Here is a 25,863-nt window from a genome sequence, read left to right as displayed (position 1 = left end):
TTAAAGTTCTGAAAGTATTTATAGGTGGTACAGAGTAGCTGGATGAAGTGTTTCTCACCTCATTAATGAATACTCCATAGTTGCTTCTTAAGTAAGGCAAATGAGTCAACTCCGAGGTGTAAAGCTGAGAGTTGTCAGAGCATTGTTGTGTTGGAAGATGTTGTTTACATTATGTTATTTCTGGGAGATTTCTTGTTTTATATTCGGGTGTTTCTTGCTTACAGCATGTTCGTTGTGGTTCTTTTGTAGCTTTTTTTTCTTTTGTACCATACTTAGAATAGCACAGTGACTTCCTGCACTCTGTATGAAATGTGCTCTGAATTCAAGCAGTGTGAGTGTTCTGATGTTTGAAGACGTTTTTGCTTTTAGACTAGAACCTCTTGTCTGAATAAGCAGCCTTTTATGCCTTTTCCTGCTCACATGAAGTTTTTAACACTTACGATAATGATAATGAACTTTCTGCCCATATCTGTGTGGAATTGGCCAAGAAAGTGATGTGGAGGGCTGGTTTGACATTGCCTGAAGTTTATTCTGTTTGCGGTTACAGAACATATTTCTCATGAACTTCATGTATCACCTATTCTCTGGCTTGGTTTTGTTGCTTATAAAATGCTGATGAACCTATTTTTCCTTCGTACTAAGGAAATGGCAGGAAAGGGTTTCTTGTGGTACTAAGAAAATTTACTCATCAAACCTAGAGGAATATGGAAATATTACTGAAATGGAAACTACTATTCTTGTATTCATTTATGACATAATTGAGCTTGGTGTGGTTGCAGAATTTTGGGACCTGCTGTGGTTGAGACAGTCTTTTGATGCAGTGAAAGCAGTGCCAAGAAGTACTTCAGTACAAATTTGCTAAAATTAGTTTACTGCATGAAGTCAATGTAATGGTCTTCTCTCATATAGTGAAGGAAAAAAAAATAGAAAAAACCCCCCAAATGGTAGAGCCCTTAGAGCACAGCTAAATGTACTGATCTCTGCCAGAATACTTTCTAGCCAGCACCTATATCAAATTCTCAGTTGAACTCTTCTGCACACAGACTTTAACAATGTAATTTACAGAAGTTCCAAAATGCACTACCTGGTCAGAGACAGCTAATACTAGTTGCCCATTTGTTGCCATTGTCATTGATCGTTCCTCTACCTTGTTTTTTTAAACATAGTGGGTTTTTTACATGGAATCTCGGGTCATGGGTAGGATTAGGTGCCTAATGGGCAGCTTTTGCCTAACTCCTCAGGAAGTTAAAATAGTTTACCTCAAGAAAAATAGTTTTCTCTGTGGCAACCTGGCAGGGAGACTTTTTCTTTCCTATGTCTGGGGATATGACATGACATGATATGAATGAATGTTTCCTTCCATCAAACGAGATGTTTTGTTTCCAAAGTAATTTCTTTAGCAGCAGTAATAGAGCTATACTCTGATTCTTACTGTTTTCATCTTTCGGTGGTTTTTATTTACATTAGCAGAAAATATACATCCTGTCAACATAGTAATAATTTTTCACCCATTAGTTAAGCAACAATGTATCTCTTGCTGGATGTATTTTCTCACATTTGTCACTTCTTAGTGCTCTTTAAAAGTAAATTCCCCTTTGTGGTGTTCATTTCAGTAGGCTAGAAAACCCTGTACAAGTGAAAGATGTGGATTAGGACATCTTATAAAGCAGTTCTTAACATTTAACAGACAAAAAAGTTGTAAATATAGAAGTGCTGGATGGATTTACTGGTAAAGGTCTCATCTTCTAGTTTCCTTTTAGTGACCTTAGTTTAAGAAGCAAAGAATTTGTGCATTCAGCAGCATTCAGGTTTTTTTCTTGTAACCTGATGTGTGAGGTCATTCCAAAAGGTAAACCTATATGCAGGTGGGAAAGGGAGAGTTGATAAAGCCTTTATGAAACAGTTGCTGTGATATATGTAGGTACAGCTACACTGGTAATGAAGCTGTGACAGATTTCATTTTGCCTTGCATCACTTTCCACTTCTTAGAAGTAACTCCAAAAAAAAGTTGAAATTTCCCATTGGGTAAAGAAAAAGGAAATGGAAGAAGGAACAAATTGTTAGTGGCGATATTAACATCTTTTGTCTGTTAAAGGATCATCAGAAAAGCTGAAATGTTATACCTCTTCCATGTGGAAGCTTCTGTATGGAAAAAGTAGGTCTTATGTTTGGGGATTACAACAGCTAATGAAGGAACCCTTTATTGTTCTCAGATTACTGTCGTTTCCTGATATGGAAACAGTCTGAGCCAGCCAAGCTTGCACTTGTGAGTTTGGAATGGCATCACCTGAAAACTGCTTCAATGGTTTCTTTCGTCTTTACAGAATTAATAACTACTTGAATTGATGCTTATGTATAGCAAAACTGAATCAACAGCAACTCAGTGAAGCTGCAAATGGGCACAGGTTCCCCTGTGAGCAGCAGTCACTGGCACTCTCAGGTTCTGGTAGGTATTTATGTAATGTAGCTGTAAATTTACAAAAGTCATTTGTGCTGATTTGTTTGGGTACATCATTTGTGAAGGAATCATCTGCTGCTTTGCAAATACTCTGCCAGGGCAGCTAAAGCAGAACCCAGTACTAAAAATATGCATGTAAGATCTGCTGTTATGTAACAACAAAAATAAATGGAAGGAAATCCTCCAAAAATAACTGGGGATTTTCTTTTTCTTTATACATCTCCAAAGATTGTTCTTTAAAATACGGAAGTTAAATATTTGGCCTCATCTAAGGGAAGGTGGTTTGTGCTGAGCACTAAGAGCTGATCAAGAAGAAAGGTTACAGAAATGACATTCCTGTCATGAATTGATGAATCCGTGGAGCTGACACATTCCTGACCGTGGCTTTCCAGCTGAATTAGTAGTTGAAATGCTGATACAGTGTACTGAGAGGTTCCAGCTGAGACTGCTTGAAAAAACCACGTAAATCAAATAGCTTTAGACAGAATATTTAAAATAATTAGGAGACAAAAAAGATTAAAAATGGCAAAGGCGGTTGTTTATTAGGTGAGATAACTCTTCTCACTGTACCTGCTTGTTCAGGTAATAGCTTAGCAGCAGACTGAGACCCAGATGGTACTGGTGACTGCCAGAGGCACCCTCGTGTCTTTGTTAATTGGCATTTGCCTTTCCTGTTTTTCCTCTCCATGTTTTTTAACAATAAAAGACTATTAAAGCAAGCAGCAGTGTTTTTTGATACTGCTTGCCGTGCTTAATTGTGTGCTGCATGCAAGTGTGTGCTGGTTCCACTGCATTAATTAATTCCAGGCTGCCAATTACAGGAGGCAGCTGAAATACAAACCTCTTCTCCGTGCTGACACCTCCCCTCCCCCTGTCAGGTGTGACAGCTAAAGCCCTGCGTGACTCAGTCCAACAGGAAGAAGTAACACTTTGAGATTTAATGAAGACAAGGTGTCTTTGAAGTTTATTTCCCATCCCCTCATCCTCCGGTTGTTTCCTGATACATTTTTGGGGCCAACTTTAGCAAATTTAGGAAGGAACAGGTTTGGAGAACAGATGCATGCTTCCTGAAAAGAACCATTAGAAACTTCCAGCCAGTTTCACAAACAAAACATAATCCTCACCCTATAAAAACTGAATACAGTAGGAAACTGTGCTCTTAGGTATTGGAATTCATTCACATATGGAAAAAATATTTAACAAAACGATCATAAAATAATCCTAAAAACTATGGTTAAAGTGTTATCTCTGAAATGTTTCTTTAGTGTTCTTGCCCTTCTTTTCACTGGTGAGTACTGGGGTTGGGGGAGGTAGGGGTGGGTATTGAGTGTCAGTAAATTCAGTTATTTTATTTTATTCTTTTTTTCAATGTGAGCTGTTCAGTATCTTGCAATTATTGGTCACCTCGCAAATACAGCTGCTACAGTTAGTAAAAAGGACTGAAAAAGTGGTACTGAGATTATGGATGACAGACAACACTGTCTCAGAGATCACCTTAATGATGCTTGTGGCCACATGAAAGAAAAAAAATAAAAAATTCCTAATTACAAGTTTGGTAAAAGTTTTTGAAGTTTTTGGTAAGCACACCACTTGTTTAATATTGTTGCCCATGATCCCTAAAACTTGGGGATTACGGGTACAAAATCTTTGTAACTTTTCTGTGTGAAGAACGTCCAATTTCTGAACCAATTGCCTGCAAATTGTGCTTACAGAGATAACGGTACATGGGTATTTTGTGGTCAGAGGCAAAACTGGAGTTGTGCTATATGCTTCTGTATGGTTAGAGAGAGGCTGAGAAATACTGGACAGTATTTCTGATGTCATTTTTCAGCATGGTGTTTGGTGACATTTTCCTACTGAGTTGGATAGGAAGTCATGGTGAAAGCTACTCATCTCCTAACACCAGAGATAGAATCAGGTTTAAAGATTTCTGTCTTTCTATTTTCTCTTTTTGCAAGGAATATCTCTCTTTGTAGTAATTTGTTAATTTGGTTTATCTCTGTTACTGTTATTTTTGAAAACTTGCAATATCTCCCTCAAAATTGCATTCTCATAATCTGGATACAAATGTAAAAACAGGCTAACAGGATTTTTGATTGCCTTGGACCTTGCAGAGGATGGGAGGGATATTGTTCTGACAGAAATGTTGGGTCAGAAGCTGATTGATTTAGAGATTTTGCTGCTGAAATGCTGCAGATGTTGAGAAAGAATGTGAGGGCAAAGCAATGATTAAAAAAAATCCAGACCGGTACACCACAAACAAAGCAACCTTCCCTCCTTGAGCTATTGTATATTGGGGAAATAGTATCTGAATCAAAACTCTACTGTAGATATACTGTAGGTATGTAAATGGATAATTCAGGACAAAAACAGAGGTGCTAGTAGGGTAGGTAGCAATTGTAAAACAAGTGCAAAGCATTGGACTGTGCCTTCCGTAAGATCTGTTGCCCAGTTATTGTATCTTTCCCATATGTGCAAGTAATATCAGACTGGTGATTTAGTTTCATGGAGATCAGGAAGGCTGCTCATGTTCAAAAAGGTCTTTGTAGCTTCTTATTTCAGCTGTTTGGCTTATTCATGTGATGTGGTTAATATATCCTGCAATGACATGTTTTAATGCACATCTGCTGTTAGATAGCATGTACTGAAAAAAATGGCACTTCCTGAGCTAACAAAATAGATGCATTCTTACTGTGGCAAAACTGCAATCATTTGGATAGATATCCTTTATTTTAATAAAAATACCAGATCTAGAGGAAGCAATTAGGAACAGAAGCAGGTAGTCTCTAAGTGTTTGTACAAAAACAAACCCACCAAATTCCAGAGAACAGTATGTAATAACATACCTCTGTTTCTACTGCAGATATGAGGTGCATTCCAATCTTTATTGTACAGCTATGATTTTATGAAGCTGTCCTTTCAGCCTTTCCATTTGGATTCATCAGTGTCATGGCTGGACATAAGGGTTTCATAGGACTTAACTGATTTTCTTTGTGGATTATCATTGCAACTCCCTTAGGTAATCTTGAATACCCAGTCTGTGCTCTCTTCCTGGGTGCTGTTTTGTTTTAGGGAGGAATGGAGTAGCGAATTCAAGGGGAGCTGGCAGAGCACACTGAGAACACCTGTACTGTGTGTGACCATGTGCTTGAAGTACAAAACAAGGATTAACATTTTTCCTTCTGCTTTATTGCAACATGGTCACAGTGTCTGCTCACTTTTTCATCCCACTTGTTTGCTACTTGGTTTATACTTTTCATTATTTAACTGTCATAACCAGAATAAGATAAGTATACAGGCAGTGAAATGTTATCGTGTTTCTAATGGATAATTATTGATCAAAATCAAAATGAAGGCCCTGTATCCTGCCGCTTGGAAAAACATGGGCTTTACTTCCATTGCTCATTTTACTTCTCTTTTCCTCTTTAAACTTTTATAGGTGACAAAATACTGTTGCTTCAATCAAAATTAGCAGTTCTGGATGATTAAAAGTTTTATTTCTGGTTTTTATTACAGAAAATGTTTTTTGTTAAAGTGCTTGCAAGCCTATTTCCTACAGCTAATTTAGTTACTGAGAAGAGTTATGGAACCTTGTTCTCTTCTGGAGTAGCCTAGAACTCGTACACAAACTCACAGTTTGAGAGCTGAAGAATGAAATAAAATTCCTTGGGAGGGATTTTTTTTAAAAAAAAATTCAAGATCACTTGCACGTCTACTTAAACTGCTGCTTGTGTGTGGGGTTGAAGGTCACGCTAAGTATAAGGACTGTCTCTGGGAATTTTGTGCTGGGCAGTGTTGTGTGTGGGTTGCTAGTAGAGTATTCATGGTACAGAGCCTTCCACACTAAATTTGTTCTACCCGTCAGTTACAGAATGCATATTGCCACACACAAAATTCAGATACAAGAATTTATTTAATGTGTCAATGCCTTATCTTCTAAAATTCTTCTGCTGTGTTCTTGAATGGCATCAAACTCACCTGAGAAGCAGGGCCTTTTATATACCCTGTATCTAATTTTGTATTTTGTTTGCCATTTTCCTCGGTAATCACTTTGATTGTTCTGTACTCCTCTTTGCATTGCTCTAATGACTTCTGTTGCGCATCAAACAGAAACTACAATGGTTTTTGAAAGGATAGATTAATTATTTCTCCCAATCCCACAAACCCCACAAATCTGCCATTCAGGTTGTTCACTTCTGTTCCTGTTTGGTCTAGAATAACAGCCTTCATTCTCAATTTGATTTCCCCCCCCCCCTTTTAATCTGTGTGCTTTTCTCCTACTATACATCCCCATGTTAATCAAAAGAATCCTGTTATATGTTATATGTTGGTCAGAACAAACTTGCCAGCTGTTAATGTTGTTGAGCTCTGAGAGCAGTGCCTTGCATTAAAAGTATATGACTTCTCTGTTCCCTTACTATACTCTCTGTTTAACATGCATTCTTAGAACAAAGTAATTTTAGGGCTATGGTTGATATTTAAGTCCCCTCATGTTGTTCTGCAGTCATTTTTATTTACTAGGATAGAGTTTTATTAAGAGTTCGTGTTTTTGCAGGGATTTGAAGATACAGTATTTGATATCTGTGTAATTTAATCCAATCCCAATTACATAATAAAATCAGAGTGTTTGCAAAAGCATCTTGCTTTTGTGTTCAGTCAATTGCTACATTTTCAAGATTATTAGATACAAGAGTTATGTTCTGATGCAGTTTTGAGTTTTCTTAGCTTTTAAAGTAGTAAACAATATTTTCTCTGTGATGGTTGGAATTACTTTGAGAGTCATTTTTCCAGCTATTGGCTCTCTCTGCTATCTTGGGAACTAAATTAACTGTGATCATTAGTCACATGTCCGAAATCCATAGCTGAACATGAATGGAAAAGGAACACTTGTGGTGTGTTGTGGTTGCAGATTTGATTGTGAAGATCACATAAAAGCAGGATGAACTTGATCAGTTCCAGATAGCAGTTTGTGGTTAACAACTTGACCGGAGAGGAGATAGCCTTCAGAAGTTACAGCTGGCTTTCTTAATCAGGAAAGTGTTGAGGAAAACTTTCTTATTTATATTTCTGTGTCAATTAAAACTTGTTACAGTAAATTCTGTACCATGGGATGGGATGACATCATTATATTTACACTTGGGAAGACAGTTATTTTGTAACTTTAAATAAAACCTTTTTTATTCCCGTAATGGTTTCTCCATTCCCTAATCCTTGATAAAGGGATATGAACAAAGAAGTTCTGTCCTAGTGTAAGTTGTTGTCTGTTTGAAGATGTTATGTCCCATTTCAGCTGTCTTTTAGAGATTAGTCACATTGTTCCTTCATGCCACATCATCTTTGAGGACACAGGTCTGCAGCGCAGTTGTACTGGGAGTAGAGTAGTTCTATCAGTTGTTGAAGCATTACCAGTTTTTGCAAGGACACTTCTTTTTGAAGTTATAACATGGTTTTTCTCCCTGCTCTTAGGGGGGAGGATGTGGGTAACAGAAAGATGATTTAGTTTCTTGTGCTCATTTTTGTCTGAAGTGTTTGTACAGTAGGTCACAGCATACGGGAATTGAACAACATTTCTAGAGATATTAATAGACCACTACAGTGGAATATTGTAATTTGCACCATCACTGTAACAATCTGGATTGTAGGGCATTGAGTGATTCAGGGAACTCTGTTCAGGACCAAATGTGGAGGTTTTCTGCACTGGGTGGTCAGTCAGTATTGCAAAGAAAAGAAAAGAAAGGTGAAAAAAAGACCTCTCAGGTTCAAGGCTGCTTCACTGTAGTGGAGATATCAGACTCTTGTTTCTGTTTGTAAAGCACTTAGTAGTCTCACTGTTTTGCTTGACTTTCACCACTTTCCCATGGATGTCTTGTAATCTGTGTCCAACAATTTTATTTGTTTAACCTTGGGTCTAGAAACACTGCTGGCACATCCTTGGATATGGTCTAGAAAAGGGTAGATGAATTGTAAATTTCATGTTTCTGATTTCATTTCCTAAAATTGTCAGACTTTCATAAGGCACGTTACCTCTAAACTAGTGTTGCACAATGATCTTAATTTGCAAATTTTAATTTTTCTGAATACCTTTTGCAATTAATGTATTGTGGTGGGCTGTGCTGGGTTAACAGCTGGATGTGATGATCTTAAAGGTCTTTTCCAACCTTAGTTCTGTTGCTCAAGAGAACATGAAATCAGTCTTAAGGTTTGTGTTCTAAATTTTTATTCAAGAAGCACAAATATTCTAATTTTAAGATAGTCAAATTGGCAAAAATGACTGACTAGATGAGTAACAGTGCACAGTTGTTATGGAAATTAATAGGTGGGTTTGTTTTTAAAAGTAAATAAATAAGGCTTCTGATCCAAATCTCTCATCCAAAAAAAATTGAAATGATGACAGTATTCTTTGGGTATGACTTCATGAAACAAGCTGAGCTAACGGTTTAGAGCTACTAGGACGAGAAAAAGCAGCCTTTCCCCTGTCCTGTCCTTATTTGTACCTGAGAGCTTTTTCACCATTTATCTTCAGTGAGTTCTGGTGCGTTTCTCATGCCACAGTAACTCGTTCAGCTCACAAAAGCAGCAGACGAGATCTGGCAAAAGAAAGTATGCTTTGGTTGTTGGACTGCTGACTTAACCTGTGCAAGGAGATGAATGTTAGAGCTGCAATAAGGTGACAGGGAAGGACTACTCAGAGACAGGGTACAGTGCCAGTGGAAGAGCAGGAAGAGAGGGCAGTGAAGTTTATACTATCATGAGTGGCAAATTGTCAGTTCACCTCAACCATACCGTAAAATCCTATTCTTTGTCGGCACTTGGGACTCTGAGTGCAGCACAGTAAGCTGTGTCAAACTGAACACAAAGAAATGTGTAATTAAGTTTGAAGTTTGTATAATTAGGTAAAGAGGTGACTAGGAGAAGACAACTCAAAAGACCCAAGCCTTATCCTTTTTTGCTAGTTTTATTTTTGACCTGAAAAGGACCTCTGTAGCTGAAAGCTCTTTGGTTTGGTTTTGTTTTGTTTTGTTTTGTTTTTTTCAGGGTTTTTGTTTATTTGTGTTTGGGATTTTTTGTAGGCTTTGGTTTGGGTTTTGTTTTTTTTTCCTCCCCCAGTTCTGTGATTTGTCTAACAAACCCTAGAAACCCCAAACTTTGCTTTACGTATTGCACTTGGTGGGGATGGTGGCATTTGGCCAGTTTGTGAGATCAGTTATAGAAAGGGGAAATTCCTGTTGCTTCCAAATAGAACAGAATTTTCTTATTTCTCTTATCTGGGCATACATACATACATATATATATATATATATATGTATATATATACATATTTAAGCAAAACATACATGTGTGCATACAGCAAAAAATCACAAAATACTATCCACTCTGAGGACTAATATTACAGACTTTCTCATGAAATAGAAATGTTAGTGTAATAAAATTTAATCAAAACAAAAAAGGACCACTACTGTGATGTCTTGCAAAACATTTTGTATTAGGGATAATGATTTCTCGTAAAGAAATTTGTTACTTAATTTTCCAGTCAGCGCAAGTGCTCTGGAGAGAAATTCCTGCTCCCCCACTGCCTGTAACTTAAACAAAAGTATTTTAATTACATTTAATCTCATTTAAACATCATACAAATGTTTCCAGTAATTTCTGCTCCCTAGAATACCTTTCAATGAAAAAAATTAGGAAAGGACACTCCACTTCGGGTGATTAATTCACCCTCTACAGAATCTGAGCAGCTGTTTAAAATCCACGTGGATAGATCAGTACTGTCCTCCCCACCTCCTGCTTTCATCTCTCCCCAGGGACGTGTACTCAGACAAACTCAACCAACTTCTTTGTTTATTAAGTGTGACTCGTGGAGGATCATTTTAGCCAACCTCACCACACCCTGTGATTCTCTCTTCAGGGACCACCAAGTGGTGTGCACTGCTGGGTGTGTTAACAGGGTGGAGAAGTGTGAGCCCTTCCCAGTGTCTCCAGGCCAGCCATCCTTAGCACTGAGCTGCAGACCGGTCACCAAAACGATTTTTGTACGTGAATCTGATGCAGATTTAAAAGTCAGCTGTTATTGTCAGCCCTAGGGAGCCTCGTGAAAGGAGTGCTTCTGCCTCAGTGTGCAAAGGATTGTCACAAGGCATCCTTTAACTGTCCAGTATTTCCTGTGGTAATTAAAAGTTGCATGAATTTAGCAAAATATAAAACAAATCAAAACAACTTGGCAGGTTGTTTGATCTGTTTCTCTTCTAGAGCAGAATTGTTTTACCAGTGACATTTACATGAAGAAACACTGATTTTGAAAGCCTGCACCCTGCCTTACAACTGGATGTGTGTTTATACAATAAACCATTTGTGATGGTTGGCATGCGAATCATGGATCACCATAACTTTGACATGAGTGTACTTCAGGGTAGAGGTGGTATTTTGAAACCATCATTCATAGTGGAAGCCAAGGGAGACTCCTACTACTGCCTGACAGAAGTTAGGGGAATAGTTCAGGGAATCTTGTCTGCAAATCCGAAGGCACAGCCCACGATAATAGTGAGGAAACGTTACTTCCTCCTTCTCATGTTACTCCGCACATGGCACAAATAAGGATCATGTGAAAGGTCTTCAAGTGGAGAATCTAGACAGAATAGGAATTTGGAGTTCAGTTTTGTGATGTCACGTATTCCACAGAGATGTTTCACTTTTCTGCACTGATTTTTCCATGATTAGGACTCTACCTGGAAAAATTACAGGTGTCAGTTTTGAGAGCACATTTTTAATGGTAATCACTTATGCTCTAATGTTTCTCTTGGAATTTCTCGGCACCAAAGTGTTTAATCAAACAGTCTCTCCCTAATATTTATTACCTAGTAAATTGGAACTCATTACCATGTGCACAATGTGTATTTGCAATGAGGAAATTGCAGTTTCTTGAACAGCTGGGTAACTGCCTGATAAATGCTCTTTTTTTAGCAGTTAATGTGATTTCTGGCTTCTCACTGTCAGTGATTCTGCATTGCATCTTCAGAGCAGATTCAAATTCTTAAAGTTTGATTAAAAGGACTGCTTCAAAAATTCTCTTTGGATTGTTTGAATATGGTTTCGGTATTGGTAGTTGTTGGTTTGTCTTTGTTTTTCTGAAAGGAAATGATTATCCTGAAGAGTGATATTAGAGTATGTTGGAGAGAGGCTTCAGAGATACTCAGTAGGTGCAGAATTGTGTGTACATGCAGCATTAGCCTGGCTGACTTTCACTGATCATTTCAGAATAGGAGGAATAGTAGCTTTGCTTTGAGTATTCTCAGCCAAATTGTACCTCTCCTAAGCAGTGGCATCCAGTTCATTGGTTGGTTGGTTTGTTGTGAAACCACATATGTGGAATCACAGAATGATTTGATTTGGAAGGGAACTTAAAGCTCATCTCGCTCCAACTCCCTGCCATGGCAGGGGCCCCTTCTATGGGCATCCAGGGGACCATCCAACCTGGCCTTGGACACTTCCAGGGATGGGGCATCCACTGCTTCCCTGGGAACCTGTGCCAGGGTCTCACCACCCTCACAGTGAAAAGTTTTTTTTCCAATATTTAATCTAAATCTACCTTTTTTTCAATTTAAATGAAAGGAAGGATGCATATGAGAGATATTCCATAAATTGCAAACTACTGAGTTTTTTCCTTGAAATGTGTATGCAATCTTTCTACTTAATTTAAGGCTTTTGTAAGGTTTGAACCTGAACACATCTCAAAGGGCTTTGCTGTACTGACAGATGTTTTTGACAGAGGTACTTCTGTGTTATTTTTGAATCAGTGAGGAAGTGAACTAAAAGTGTGGGTGTGAACACGATGACTACAGAACAGCTCTGTCAGTGAACTTCAGCCCTCAACGAGGTCAGCAGTGGTAGACACCTCTGAGCTGGGCTTTCCAGACTTAGCAAATACCTCATTACTTCTCCCTGACAGATAAGTAATTGTCTGACTAAATTCTGTATTGGCCTAAATAAATTTTAAAAACCCTTCTACACCTCCCCCACTGAACTAAACCCACAAAAAATGTGCTCCAGAAACAGCAAAACTGATACACTGGCCTGCCCTGCAATCTAGTCACTACCATAATTTTATCTGAAATACTAGTTTATTTTTTGAAAGTACCTTAAAGTTCAGATTCACGATTTTTATAGTGCTAGTGTAGACTTGTAGTCCAAGTATAATTTTTGGAAAGAGTGGACTCACTGGCTCCACACTTACAAACTTCCTTAGTGGAATCACTGAAACCTTTGTTTCTCCAGCTGTATAACTGGAGTTCTCTAGGGAGTCTTTCAGCCACAAGTTTATGAACCGATGTTTGGCTCTGCCTGGGCCTGCGTGCACATGCACAATGCAGCAACTCTTGATGGGCAGTCACTGTGCAATCTAAATTCAAGTAGAAATAAAATATAAATCACACTAAGTTTATAAGATCTTTCAGAAGGGACTCCAAGGATTTGATACGCAGTTCAGAAGGGATTCAACACCATGATTAAACTGGAATCATTATTCATTGTTTTTAAATGCACACAGCATTCTACAGACATTCAACACTCTGAGAGTTGTTTGCATTTGTTATTCCTTCAGATAATATTATGCTTATAAAGTTCAGTGCCATTCATCAATGAACTTTGGGACCAAATTTCATTTCTAAAACTGTATTTACACTTTTCTGGTGGAGTGAACAAATGTCCATGGAGTCTAATGAATCCTACTTTCCATGTTGTCGAACTCTTATCTTGTAGGTACAAGATGCCCTGAAACTTACTGACATGAAGGTCTTGCCTATTAACAATCATATTCTTCTTAGAACTAATTTTTCTTGTGTTTCTCAAGAATGCTTAGTCAAGCTGAAATGCACTGGCCTGTTTAATGGAGAAATGACAGGATCCTCTTTTTTTTTTTTTTTCTGTGTGCGTGTATAAACCCAAGTTCATTCTTTCAATCTCCAAACCAGTACACTCTTGTCCTGTGTGAAGTGCTGTTCATGCCATGAAGCATGTTACAGGATTAATCGCTTTGAGAACATGCCCTGAAGATATTTTGGCTAAATGATTTAAGTGAAGCTGATTTTTGAAATGGCGTTAACATACACCTTCATAAACAAACATACACAGATGGTATTTGAAGTCAAGGCTTCTTGGGTTTAAATGGTTACACAGCAGCTGCCGTCTTCTCATGGAGGTTCTTGACCATGTTTTACAGTTTGTATGTAGTGGTATTTTGATGTGCTTGAAATGTGAGGAGAAACTGCCCACTGTTGTCAGGTTGTGCTCAGAGCTGTGTCCTCTGAACATGCCATGGAAGAAGACTTGCAGAAGTGAGTGTGCATTCATGTGACTGCAGTAACTGTTCATAGCTTCAAAAATCCTGAGCTAAGACTTGTATGTAGTCTTCAAATAAAATGCTACATTTTTCTTCATATTTGTCTTAAAATATGGAAAGTAACATGATAGCTGCAAGAATTGATCTAACCTAACACCAGGTATCCAGTGGTGGTGAGCAGTAGATGCGTAGAAAAGAGTCCGAAACAGAAATGGCCAGTCATGGTGTTTCACAATATATTGTCCTAATAGTCAAGAACTTGTGTCTGAGAATGTTACTTAGGAGCAGCATCTTGTGACAGATGCTTCCATTGTGTATAACATAAAAGTTATATATAATATGAAGAATTAGCTCCTTTTTCTTTGCTGTCACCGCCTAGTTTAATCCGATGCACCTTTTTTTCCGTATAGCTGAATACAGCGAAAAATCATTCCATATTTGCTTCCTCTGCAATAGTGGTTTGTAGATCTTTATCACGTCTGCTCTAATCTCTTTCTTTTCCATATGTCTTGTCTGCTTAACCATTATCTGCATTAAAGCTGTTCCGTGCCTCTTGTCAGCACTCACTTTCAGTCAACTTTGTCTTGCCATACTGTGATGCAGAGGAGGAGGCACAGAACACCCAAATGTTCAAATGTCACATTTTCTTCTAGAATCATTGCACATCTAGAATGTACTGATAACTCTTCTAGAACAGTTAGTGATTTTACAGGAATTTCAGGGTTGGGAAGCTAGTAGGGTTTTTGTTTTAATGACAGACTACCATAAAAGAGAGATATGCATGACAGGCACAGGAGAGTATCTCTGCTTGTACTGCAGCTACTCCTGAAAAGCCTAGGAGGGTAAGCGTGAGAGCTTATTGTATGTTTGGGATATTGGTGAAGTCAAAGGAAAGTGTCCAGATGAGGACTAGATTTGCCATTTGACTAATGTTACTCTAAAGTCATCATCATGTGATTAACAGCCTTAAAAAAATAGATGCTTGTAAAGCCACATGATCTCCCTTTAAAACCAGTTAATTTTTTCAAGGTATGTGAAGTTATTCTTGGTTGGGCTGCTTCCCTATGGCTGAAAATATTCTTCCCCCCCTCCCCATCCAGCTTCCTACTCAGTTTCCTTTTCCTTGTCTCCCATATTATAGTCTCTGTCAGACTGATCCTGTGTTGCAAACAGGGCCCCTGATGCTTCCTCTCTCTTTTCAGGAAATTTTCACTACCTTTGTTTTAAGGTAGCCATCAAACAGAATTTGCCTGGCTGCACAGACACTGAAATGCCCTGTGAGATACCTTAGGCAGAGGTGTTTTTCCACTTTCTCTGCTCGATACAATGAGAGGTGCGGGCAGGGGAGCAATTTGGCTGAACAATAGCAACAAAGGTGGAACCTTAAAAACACAAGAAACAAACTCCAGTTTGCCAGACAGGAAAAAAGCAGCAGTATGGGTAGGAGGGAAAAACAAAAGAAAAAAAAAAAAAAAAAAAGAAGAAGAAAAAGAAGCGTGCTGGGGAGGGAGTAAAAGCAATGCTCTGTGTTGTGGCACCATGACATCCGTGACATGATGCAGATTCCCGCTCTGCTCAGCGGGAGCGCAGCGCGCTGAATGCAGGTGCCACTGCCGTGTGCAGGTCTGGAGTCCCGCCTGGATTTGGGTCTGTGCCACTGGGGACCGCTGTTAGTCCTGCGCTCCTGTCGGACACTCGGCTGCCCGAAAAGCCGGACGCTGCCGCAGTCACCCTGCGGGAAGCGCACGGCTGCCGCGTCCCTGTGTCCGTGCGCCGTTAACGCTGCGGGAGCCACAAGGGGGAAGGCGCAGCGAGGCCGAAGGCGCTCGTTCCGCCCCGGGGCTGTGGACCCGAGGGTGTGCGGGCTCGGACCCCGCCCCGGCCCGGCCCGCCCCGGCGCTGGCGCCGCGCTGCCGCATTTGGTGCCGCGGCGGCTGCGGGTGATGCGCTCCGGGCCGCGGGCCGGGGCGCAGCTCAGGCACAGCGCTGCCGGGGGCCGGGCACGGCCGCCGCCGCTCGCCCGCTGCTCGCACGGCGCCGAGCCCCGAGCGCGCCGCTCCCGCAGCCGCCATGGTGGCCAAGGATTATCCCTTCTACCTGTCCGCCAAGAGGGCAAATTTCGCCTCGGAAGCGCAGACGGTGACCAGCCCAGCTAGAGAGACCGAGGTAATGCTGACACGGTTGCAACTTTATTTTTCTTTACTGTGTGATCTTTATTGCGTTGGGGAAAAGTAACGTGCTTTGGAAACAGGCTGCAGTGCATAGATACCCGGTTTGTTTAGGCATCCTTTTCTGCCTTCTCTAGTTATTCACTGTTCTTTTGGAAAAAAAGCAAGAAACAGAATCTAGATTTTTGTCATCTGTCGCTTTAGGAAAATTAATCTTTAAAATAGCTGTTTGAGACGTACCTGTTTTATGTAAGTAGTAGCTTGAAGAGATTCAGTTGTATTTTATTCCAGGACTAAGCATTACTTACAAATTGTTAAACTTATGTAGGAACTGGAAGGGAAGCAGTAAAATGGTGTCTTAAAGCATTAACTTTAAGACATCGTTTACATTAACTGTCTTTTCCTCATCACAGTAAACAAAATATTAATCTGATGTACAGTTAACTGAAAATCCTGCCCTATCAGCAGATTGACTGCTCTATTTCTTAAAAAGCATGGAAGCCTTTCAAGTGACATTAAAAATCTTGTTCACTAACTCAAATTCAGCAATGTTTGTGAAAAACTTGAATATTTGATACTTTAGGTTAATGTTGGTTTGTGTTCAGGAAAAAACCAGTGACGTTAAGGTTTCTGACTGCTCTGGAGAAAGGAAGTTTATCTGAAATTTTTTATTACTTAAATATATAGTTTCGTTGGTAATCTTGTTTGCTGAGTAACTTGAAGACAGCTTATTAAGTTGGGTTCATTTAATACATCTCCATTAAAGATTAATTACCTCCCCACTTGAATAGGTCTAAAGTAAAAGTAACGTGAGCCCAGTGACCTTATTTAATGATGATGCTTAAGCTAAGAACTGAGATGATGCTGCACTTTTGCTTTTCAGTGTACTTATACATAGAGAGACTTAATTATTGAGGTTAAGAGAAGTGGAATTCTATTCAGCTGTGTGTTTTTGAAAAGTGACGCCCTGACTGTGGATGCATCTATGGAAAACACAAGCTGTTAGGTACTAAATGCTTTTCTTAAGGATACTTATTATATTAATGATAATATTGAAGAAACAGGGTTTTAGCCTTTACTGCATGAAGGGATTATTTGTGAATTGTCAGATCTGAAGAGTTGGACTGTTGCTCTGCTACAGTTAGGAAGAGCAGCTTGATTATAATCAAATTCCGAAGAAAAAGACTCAATGAAAGCTGAGAGCATGAGGAAGTATCGAGTAACAGATGTGATCAATCAAAATTATAACATGCAAACAGCTTGTGTTTTATACGAATAAGAAAATGCACACTTATGCTTTCGAGCTGTTTTCTGAGAGTAGGATGGTATTCCAGCGTTCTGAAAAAGAAACTTTTAAACATCCTGTCTTGGGGAGGGTAAGACCACCCACTACTTGAAAAAATTGATTAAGAAAGCAGAAATAAAAGCTACTCTTTGGGAAAGGCGATATAAAGAATGGTGTGTGCAGCTTGTTTCTTTGGAGTTTGTATGGGGGAAAAGTCCTTAAGCTCGAACATTAAGCTGTTCTTTCAGCTTTTAGTATTTACAAGGGGAATTAAAGCGGTTGGGCGCCTTCTACCACAGCTGTGTGATACTGTAGCAGAGCGCTCCCATGTCCCTGCTGGGCGTTTCTGCCTGTGCAAACGCGAGTTTCATTCCAGTTATTCATATGTGAAGTCGGTTGATTTTTTTAATAACTCAAATTGTGCATAAATGTTGGTATGCTCCAATTAGAACAGATTTTCTGCTATATAGATGTTTTGAGGAACAAGTCAGTGGCAGAAAAGAGAACTGAGGTTTTCTTCTTCCGGCTCTTTCTTCTAGCAATGTCAGCTCCCTTGGCATAAATTCCGTGGAAAGATGCACAGTCACAAACAATGACAAATGAAATTTCCAAAAATATATGTAAACGCTGAAATCTGGGTTCTGATGAAAAGCTATTGTTCTAGTCCAAGTCCAGTTATTGTGGTTCTTTTAAGTGCACTTTAAGGGCAGCAAAACACTGCAGTACCTGAGTTGATATGGCAAACACTCTAAGGTCTTTACTTGCATCATTGCATGTCCCACACAGAATCCTGTAGTACAATTCTAGGTGTGAACAGCACAGAGGTGGTGGGTTCTTCCCAATTTTTTACAATTCAAAAATAGAAACAATTAGTAAAATTTGAAACTTGCTTATTCTAAGTTATAAAAAGCCCCACACCTTTGCCTATGAGCAACACCATTTTCCGTGTCTTACTGGTTAAAGCGACTCCCCTATGACCCCTTCTAAAGCCAACACCCAGACTGGGTGGGCAGCAGGTGAGAACAAGCATTCACAGCCACAGATTGAGGTTCAAAGGTCTGACTGTTGTTCATGGGAAGGAACTCCCGAATTCCTCAGAGTAAGGATATCCTGTTCCGCCCATACAGGATCCAACACAGTACCTGGATTTAGGCTCCGAAAACTACAACAGGGGCATAGAATTCCTTTACATCTCCATTATGTTGTACGTCTGCTTATAGCTTTTGCAGTGCAGAATCTTAGACCTCAGAGTCAGAGCTCTTTGCAGGGCTGTTTTGTTGTCTCCTGCCCTCTTGCCAGCACCGCTGTGAAGGAGCTCTGGGCTGCCTGGTGCTAAGGACGGTGTTTATTTGGCAAGGGTAGTGCAGGACAGGGAATGTGAAGGGGAAGCCACGGCCTCTAGGCCATGGCACATCATTAACAGGAGAGCCAGGCATGGAGCCAGAGGGAGAGGGGCCAGAAGATTATGAGATAAACTCTAAGTCATGAATTTTCTTTGATCTTCCTAAATGTATGTATTTCATTTTAATGAAATATTAGCAAGTTGCAGTTCTGACATATTTCAGGTAAGTTCATGTGCAGTGTAGCTGGAAACGTGTCAAACCCCTGCGCTTGGAATTGCTGATCTGTTTTACGTAATGGCAGTGTGAAACAAACAGCTTGTCTTTATTTTTCCATTCAGTAAATCAGTGTATGATATCTGCTGGTTAACTGGCAGTCCAGGTTAATATCCAGTCAGTTGCAGAATGGAAAAGGTCTTTCTTCGGTTGCCTGTACAAGCAGCTTCTAATGAGAGGAAATGAAGAATTTAATCAACTCTACATTAGTTGTCTGGGTTTTTCAGGGTTTCTGTTGCTTGTGTCAATTCACCTCAGTGTGAGATCCTTCTGTTAATTTGCCTTCATTTCCTAACTCCTGATAGATGTATTGATTTCTGGATATTGCAGACAAATGAACGTTCAGTCAGGATTGCTGGATGCAACTTGTCCTTGTGCTGCTGACACTTGAGCGGCTCTGTCCCGCCTGTGTCAAATGAAATCGGAGGTCCTGAGGGGGGTGACCGATGAGGGCAGCCTGTGTGCATCCCGGATGCAATCTTTGATTAACACATGGTGGGATAACATGATGCAAACTTCACTGTCGTCTTTGACCAGAAGTATTTTAGCACTTCCTAAATATCTCTTCACTGTAGCCCAGCTATCATTTTAGGTTTTCTTCTTTGTAATGCTGTGATTAAAACAAAATGTCTCTGGACTTTCCTTTGTTTGCTTGCTGCTTTTGAGGAGACTGACAGAGGAGGAATAACAAACTTTTTCCTGCTACCATCAGGGAGTGCAGGTGCATGGCACCTTATGGATTTCAAGGAAAATTGTATCACCAATGCACACACTTTATTTTATGATCAAGTTGCCCTTGTGTCAATTTACTAAAATTGCTTAATAAATTCTCCTTGAGGCGCTAGCAGTTTTAGTAGTGGGATGCCTCTCCCAGGTTTTAGCACGACTCATGTGGATGATTTAATTACCTTTATACAACACTGAACTATACCTAAAGCTGCTTTAGAGTCACCTACTTTGTTTTTCTTGACCATACACCCCACTTCTAGAAGAAGCAATGTTACATAATTTTCCAATCGGGATCTTTCTAAGATACTATGAAGCAAAGGCAAATTGTCTGCTGTTTCAGTATAAAACCCCAGTCTTTTTAGTGCCAAAATCAATTGTGAATGCTGTTCTGGTTTTCGACTTGCTTTGCTCTGAAGGTACCTAAAGCTTGAGATGCTTGGTTTAATTTACTTTTAGGTTTAAGTGTTTGCAGTGTTAAGGACTGTTGTAACATAGGTGTTTTTTTTCCATTTTAACCTGTTTTGTTTTGTTTTGTTTTGTTTTTTTATCCTGCTGAAGGTTAAATGCTGATAACATCCTGTGGAACAGAGCTTGAATGTGGTGGTTTTTTAAATTAAACTCCAAGTTCTGGGAGCATTTATTAGAGCTGTTTAATCTGAGGCCAATTTAACTAGTAGCAGACTAACAGAAATAATATTGTTGGGCTTCCTGCCATGACAAATGTTGACTTACCCCTATAAAGTTGACTAAAAACTAATAACCTCTGAAGTATGGAAACCTTTAAGGCGTATGGAAACATAGGCAGTTACATGAAATCTGAAACAGAGCGGTTCTGTTTGAGTTTACTGGCACTGCTTGTGAATTAGTTTTGAAACAAAGGTTACTGTACTGTTTCAATTTATAGTGTCTTCTAATTATTATGCTGTTAACACTCTTGAGACTAATTTAAGTTACAACATTTTTCCCCAGTGAATGCTCCCATAGCACAGAATGAATGCTTTGGATATCTGTTTGTCCTGATCCACATCAGAAAAGGAAAAAATGTAACCAGCATGTTTTTTACAAATTGTCAAGCAAGGTAGCTACCTTAAATCCAGAATTACTGCTCTAAGTGCCTCAGAACTTGCTGGACTCCAGTAAGTTGAGATTCTAACAGGCGCTGGCAATTTCAGCCACTTAGTGTGTGGGTTGAGAGAAGGTCAGCTTGCCTTTGAAGGTTAAAGGTAAATAGGATAAATTCTACTATTCTAAAATAAGTTTCAGTACCAGTTTTCACAGAGCATTTATTTTCTGGGCTGGGTAAAAACCTCTGTAAGTTTCCTTTGTTCAGTTTGGTTTTAAATACAATTAGAAAAATCAACACAATATCCTGGTCACAGTAGTGCAGCAGACATGAGAATAATGGCCCCTCAGGGAAACATTTTCCCTTGTTTGTCGGATTCAGCACCAGTCCTCCGACATGGAGACTGTTGTTGAAGTTGCTGATAAGAGATGGGAGAGTCAGGTGGAAAAACAATCACAGCAACAGCGGACATAATTTGCTCTTCACTGGCAGGAAATCAGTGGCTAAGCCCTTGAGGGGCACAGAGTGGAAGAATTTTGAAGTGAGGTATTGGAGCAAGTGGAGACCTTTTATACGGCACCTAGACTACTGTTCAGCATGTGTTATCCAGGTCATTGGTTCTGACGTTCTTAAGGCTATATGGAGGGAATCTGGCCTCATTCTTTTTGTTTCCTTTTTTTTTTTTTTTTTTTTTTTTTTTCCCCCTGTTTGTTAGGAAATGAAAAGCGGTCTTTTGCTAGAGTAATTTATCCACCAAAGTGAGATAATTGAGCTGTGGGTGGTCTTGAATGATAATGTGTCAAAAACTGATTGATGCAGTTAAATGGGTTTAACTCACTCTGCTTTGAACTTTGGGAATATTCCATTCTTTTACTAGTATATGTAAAGAGGGGTTTTGTTTTATTTTATTTTGCTGATGAAGAGCACCAAAGTATTACCATCGTGCGCTAAATAGCCTTTTAGAAGCTTCCGTATCTGTGTGGTGTGTTCTTGGGTACAATATAACCAATTAGTAGGTGCCAGTTTCACTAATTAAGCAGCAGAAATGGCATGAATTTAGCTGTCAGTGCTGGCAAGTAATGTAACAGCCTAATTCTTCACAGGATCTTCTGCTTTAACACACTTCCGTGGCTGTTTGAATGCTCAGCTTGCCCTGGGAGCAGGTGCTGTGTACTAAGATTCAGGCTTTTAAGTGGTAATCTGTAATTGGGTCTGATCAGACCCAAAATAATGATACAAAAGTTACCTTTTTGTCAGGATGTTGTCATTTTAAAGACCACATCACAGTTTAGAAAGTGAAGTTAGTCACCCAGTTGTGCAAGGCAAAAAGACTTAAATTTTACTGCAAAGAGAGCTGGCTGCTGTTAGTCTTCTCAGTGTGGCATTCCCAGTAATGCTGTAGTTGGAGCTGAATGCTGCCTTTTCCTGCTGTCCCACAGCAGAAGGGTCATTTTTTTGAGAGTTACACATTAAAAGATAGAGCTTTCTTTGCTTTACTCAGTAGACTAAACCACTGGGTTAGAGTTTAATATATAGAAGATAAAGACGATACTGGAGATACAATTGTACCTATACATAAAGAGTGAACGGGAACAAAGAAGCAATTGGAAGCACCATGTCCTAACTAGAGGCATGGCATCTTTGAAACTTCTTCTCTGATAGCTTCCTAACTTAAATTGCTGGTAATCACTGTTTATGCTATGGTGATTAGTCTTTCTTCCTACTAATTCCCCAGAAAAGTATATTAGAAAAATATACTAAGAACGACATAGTAGGTGTTTGAAATGTTCATTGTCTGGTTTTCAGAACCATCTGTATTTTGGACACGGATTTGCTTCTTTTATGAGTTTGTTCACAGTTTCAAGTTCTTTCCGAGGCTGCATGTATTCACACTATCCACAGCTTAATTTTTTTTCTCTCTGAATTCAAATGTTACCAAAGTCATCTTGAGTTCAAATATACAGCTCCCTCCAAAAGCCATCTGCTCATTGTTCTAGCCTAGTCAGGTATTGATTTGACTTCACTTGACTGTTCAGCCTTTGAAGTTCCTGCACTCATGTTTCCCTCAGCTTTATTTAGCCTTATATCAAATTTAAAGCCCTGTCAGATTAATGTTACTTGTTCACTTATATCAGCTCCACATTTTGGAAACTCTGCCAAACTGTAGTCTGGGTCTTTTTTAACTTACTTCCCGTATTGCTTTGGCAAGCCTTCATAACTCTGAAAATACAGTCTAACATGCAATAATTTCAAAACTCTGAAATGAGTTTGGTTTTTTTAAAAATACTGATCATAATGGCTTTAAAAGGTCAGACAGCACATTGTAACTCCTGAATTTTTTGTCATAACTTGGCCCGGTTCCCAGTCTGGACAGGTGATGGTTGTTGCAAATGGATCCAGCCTGTAAATCCCCTCTCCCTCTTCCTCTCCCTCTCTCTCTCTCCATCCCCTCCAAGTTCCCTGAGCTGTGAGTGGGGAGGCAGGAGGAGAGGACAGGTGATGATTTTGGCAACTCTGAGTCTTCTGGGCACACTCGGAGTACAGGCCTGGAGTCTAAAATGCATTCTACCAGTGCAGTGTGTCCTCATGCTGGGCAGGCACAGTTCGCAATTTATATCCTGAAGGATTTTATGGTAGTGGGACTTCTGGTTAACTGGAAAATTGGAGAGTTTTCAGAGACAAATTAGTGAAATAATGAAGATATTGGACTAATGTGCAAGTGCAGATTCTGGTCAGTATCTCTGGGTAAAGCAGGACAGTTCACACAGTCTCCTCTTTGCATTTGTTTTGTTGGCTGTGACAAACAGAGTTCTTGATGAGAAAAACACCCACCTGTTCAGAACTTGCCCTTGACTGTGGAATTTTTCCCTGTCCAGATTGTTGACCTCAGTAGTTTGTTCAGCTTCTTTGCAGTGCTGGTTTGGAGGGGTGACACAGCTTGAGAATGAGGGTGCTGATGAAAAGGGAGGCAGAGGCAGAATGGATGTAATCAGTACAGCAGATATCCTGTGATCAGATGTGCAGCACTTTCAGTATTACTGTCTGACAGTTTTAGAATCGCTAGTTCTATATTTTCATGCCACAGTCAAAGCCTTATTTGTACAAACTTCACTTTTCTATGGTAGAAAGGGTAACTCAGTGCTGATGGCTTTTGTTGTGAGACTTCTCTGAATAAAATGATACCTGTAATTCTAAGATTTGATGAATTTTTCACTTTCAATGCAGTATCTTAACCTACCACACAGTTTCTAATGAAGGGGAAAAATCATGTTGGGAGTATTCAGAAAAGCTTTTCTCGTACCTAAGAATTTAGGATGAACAAGGTTTTCTTTCAGAACTCATTGGTAAAGGTGTAAAGTCCCAGGCTTCTGAAGTTATCTGAAGTAATGTTATTTGAGAGAATCCTGTAATAATGCTGATTTATTTACATAGAATTGAATTCTAAATTTGGACTGCATATTTAATTATTCTGAATTCTGATCAGCATTTTCCGTGTGAAAACAGAACACGATAGATTGAGGAATTCAAGGTGGGGTGCTGACACAGGAGGACAGGAATGCAGTTACCTGACCTGGCTTTGCCTGCTGAGAGCACAGCTGGCCTCTAGTGGCTCACAGCAAGAGTTTCCAGAAGATCTTAATGGTGTCTGATGGTGGCTGAAACTCTGCCAGGAGTTCATCTTTAAAATCAGTTTCTGTTTTCAGTGAGGTTTTGCATCATGAACATTAGTAAAAATTATAGTGCCTTAGCACTTTTCTCCTTGAAATGGATGGGGGCAATGGATACCAGAAGGGATACAGCATAAAGCAGGTGTAACAATGTCAATTAATCCTAATCCTCCTCTTCCTATCTCCTGGAAAGTCCATGCAATGTTCATGTCCAGGTTTTGCTTTTGGGCTGGGGTATGGTGCCGAAGTGCCCTGTGCTGCCGAGGCAGAGCTGCTGGCACAGGCTGAGCTGCTGGCATGGCACTGCCCGCCGAGTCCTTGCACTGCAGTGCAGCATCATTCCTGACCAGCTGGCCCTGCCATGCACTCTGCTCTGGGCACCAGCTCTCGGGATCATCAGGAACCAGAAACAGCTCATGCTTGTGCCAGCAGTTAGAGAAGAATCGCACTGGAATCTCATAGATTTTTCCTCTTTTTTGGGGAGTGGGGGAGGGATGCTGCTGCTGGAGATAAGTATGCGGGTGGTGCTGCAGTGACGTAAAAAATGCTCCTTCTGAAACCTGCCTCAAAGACATGGTTGCTGAAAAGGAAGGGTTTTGAATAACAGTGCAGTGATGAAGATAAGGATTTAACTTGCTTTAGACTGCTACAGTCTTTAATGCCAGGTGTCGTGTGATGGAATACGTTATTTTTGCTAGAGGGTTAAACACTTTGTTGCTCATCTCAGCTGGCTTTTATGGATTTCCAGGTCTGCCTGCTGAGAAGTAAATTAAATATGTTGCTGCTTCTCACCTTTCCACTGTTGCTGCACTAATGGAAGAGAATTTTTCTTGCCAGTAATGCAGATGGTGATCATCGGTGCTGAGATTTATTATTATTTGGTATCAAGAAGGATGACAAATCTGCATTATTTCCAGAAGGATTTATATTTCTGAAGAAAGAGGATAATAGGCATGCTTTGTTTTTTTAAAGCTATGTCCAGACAACTGGGGGCATAGCAAACCTACACAAACTTTATAAGCATGGCTGAAAAAGAAAGATGAACTGCTTTAGGATGTCCTTGAAATATGGTGTTGGATGGGGTTTTTAACTTCACTTGGAAGGTTTGGCTCTTTTTCTGTTGCCTTTTGCATGTGCTGTTCGAGATCCATTAAATGTCAGATGGAGGTTAGGAAGCCAAGGGTAACTGTTCTATTTTTATGTATTTATAATCACTTTTTTCTGTGTTATGATTTCTGTTAATTTTTTTTAAAAATACGCATCTGCAGGAAAATTGGCATATTATTTTTTGGTATGTTAGAGTGCTGTTGTGCTGTTAATATAGCTATGAAAAGAACAACATTGAATTGAGCGCTTTTATGGTAGATTTTGTTTAATTTTCCTTTATATTTTATCCAAAAAATAAGTGTATGTAAGCATGTTATTAATGTGTTTGCCTGTATATGTAAGTATTTTCATTAGAACATGCATTCAAAGACAATTAAGAGTTAGAGATTTCTGTCTAAGTTATATATTCTGGAAGAAAATACATTTCACTGAATAGA

General features: G+C 39.6%; 1 protein-coding gene across 1 annotated transcript in view; it reads left to right on the top strand.

Annotated features, from left to right (window-relative positions):
- Positions 1 to 25,863, top strand: part of ARHGEF3 (Rho guanine nucleotide exchange factor 3) — a 101,502-nt gene that overhangs the window by 61,888 nt on the left and 13,751 nt on the right.

Source organism: Chamaea fasciata, unplaced genomic scaffold, assembly GCF_029207755.1.
Source record: "Chamaea fasciata isolate MVZ Bird 193981 ecotype frontalis unplaced genomic scaffold, bChaFas1.0.hap1 SCAF_13, whole genome shotgun sequence".
NCBI lineage: Eukaryota > Metazoa > Chordata > Aves > Passeriformes > Sylviidae > Chamaea > Chamaea fasciata.
The sequence above is the reverse complement of the archived record's forward strand: the minus strand, read 5'-3'. Positions and strand labels throughout refer to the sequence as shown.